Here is a 2,500-nt window from a genome sequence, read left to right as displayed (position 1 = left end):
CGTAGAAAAAGTGCTGAAAAAAGGCCTAAATCCTAACGGACCTAGGCGGAAGTGCAGGCGAGGCGGCAGGAGTCTGAAAACGGCTATAAAATGCGTGGAGAGCCGCTGTCGCCCCGGAGAAACGGAGAAAAAGTGCTGAAAAAAGGCCTAAATCCTAACGGACCGAGGCGGAAGTGCAGGCGAGGCGGCAGGAGTCTGAAAACGGCTATAAAATGCGTGGAGAGCCGCTGTCGCCCCGGAGGAACGGAGAAAAAGTGCTGAAAAAAGGCCTAAATCCTAACGGACCGAGGCGGAAGTGCAGGCGAGGCGGCAGGAGTCTGAAAACGGCTATAAAATGCGTGGAGAGCCGCTGTCGCCCCGGAGGAACGGAGAAAAAGTGCTGAAAAAAGGCCTAAATCCTAACGGACCGAGGCGGAAGTGCAGGCGAGGCGGCAGGAGTCTGAAAACGGCTATAAAATGCGTGGAGAGCCGCTGTCGCCCCGGAGGAACGGAGAAAAAGTGCTGAAAAAAGGCCTAAATCCTAACGGACCGAGGCGGAAGTGCAGGCGAGGCGGCAGGAGTCTGAAAGCGGCTATAAAACGCGTGGAGAGCCGCTCGGATGATTTTTCAAAGTGTCAAATGAATGGGAGTGAATGGGGCAGAGTACCCAATGTGTAAAAAAAGTGCTGAAAAAACGACAAAGTCCACACGAGCCTAGTCAGAAATGCAGTCCGAGGCGGCTGGAGCCCCAAAGCGGCTATAAAACCCGTGGAGAGCCGCTCGGATGATTTTTCAAAGTGTCAAATGAATGGGAGTGAATGGGGCAGAGTACCCAATGTGTAAAAAAAGTGCTGAAAAAACGACAAAGTCCACACGAGCCTAGTCAGAAATGCAGTCCGAGGCGGCTGGAGCCCCAAAGCGGCTATAAAATGCGTGGAGAGCCGCTCGGATGATTTTTCAAAGTGTCAAATGAATGGGAGTGAATGGGGCGGAGTACCCAATGCGCGAAAAAAGTGCTGAAAAAACGACAAAGTCCACACGAGCCTAGTCAGAAATGAAGGCCGAGGCGGCTGGAGCCCCAAAGCGGCTATAAAATGCGTGGAGAGCCGCTCGGATGATTTTTCTAAGTGTGAAATGAATGGGAGTGAATGGGGCGGAGTACCCAATGCGCGAAAAAAGTGCTGAAAAAACGACAAAGTCCACACGAGCCTAGTCAGAAATGAAGGCCGAGGCGGCTGGAGCCCCAAAGCGGCTATAAAATGCGTGGAGAGCCGCTCGGATGATTTTTCTAAGTGTGAAATGAATGGGAGTGAATGGGGCGGAGTACCCAATGCGCGAAAAAAGTGCTGAAAAAACGACAAAGTCCACACGAGCCTAGTCAGAAATGAAGGCCGAGGCGGCTGGAGCCCCAAAGCGGCTATAAAATGCGTGGAGAGCCGCTCGGATGATTTTTCTAAGTGTGAAATGAATGGGAGTGAATGGGGCGGAGTACCCAATGCGCGAAAAAAGTGCTGAAAAAACGACAAAGTGTCAAATGAATGGGAGTGAATGGGCGGAGTACCCAATGCGTGAAAAAAGGTCTGGAAAAACGACAAAGTGTCAAATGAATGGGAGTCAATGGGCGGAGTACCCAATGCGCGAAAAAAGTGCTGAAAAAATGACAAAGTGTCAAATGAATGGGAGTCAATGAGTGTTTTGGTCGACCAGGAAAAAACGCGTTTACGGGAGAGGGTAAATCAGCCGAGAGGGGGGGGGGGGGGGTATACTTTACCCTCTCCCGTAAATGCCATTTTTCCTGGTTGACCAAAACACCTCCAGCACGATTTCGGAAACCCAGTTTTTAGAAACACTGACCTCCAGGGGAAGTACCGAGAAAAGCACACTTTTGAATCCGCTTTTGACGCACTGAAACACGGACGTGAGCTGGGGCTGTGCCGCTCTTGGAAAACCCCTGGAGGTTATTTTCTAAAACGGGTTTCCGCGTCCCCCGGGCGCCCGTGTTGGGCCGCGCAAGGCGGTCCGGGCTGCCCACCCCATCTGAGTGCCCCGTTGGGCCGCGTGCATGGCAGGCATCCAAGGAAGGCTGATGAGCAGCGGTGATGATGATGATGAGACACCAGCTGCAAATTTGACAAAGTGTCACCTCTCAAGCATTTCCAAGCGTGACACAAACAAAAGGGAACGGGAACTTTGATATGAGTGACTTGTGCTTCTTTTTCTCCAAGTGTCACTCCACAGCTGGCACCCAGGCTGTGTGACGCAGGTGTCCGACGAGGAGCGCCCGCGATGGGCCGCGTCAGGCGGCCCGGGCCGCGCTATCACCTCCGGATGACAACATCCAAAGGAGCACGTTGGTGCTTGCTGGGAGTTTGCGCACGCGATAGGCGACGCCTGGCGGCCCTGGCCGCGCCTCGCCAGCGGGTAATGACGACCGCGAGCGCCATGCTGCGCCGATGGAGCTGTCCGAGGAGCGAGAGCGCCCGCCATGGGCGGCATCCGGCGGCCCCTGGCCGTGCTTCGT

The sequence above is a fragment of the Dunckerocampus dactyliophorus genome, unplaced genomic scaffold, assembly GCF_027744805.1.
Source record: "Dunckerocampus dactyliophorus isolate RoL2022-P2 unplaced genomic scaffold, RoL_Ddac_1.1 HiC_scaffold_31, whole genome shotgun sequence".
NCBI classification, from domain to species: Eukaryota; Metazoa; Chordata; class Actinopteri; order Syngnathiformes; family Syngnathidae; genus Dunckerocampus; species Dunckerocampus dactyliophorus.
This window is presented reverse-complemented; position numbering follows the sequence as displayed.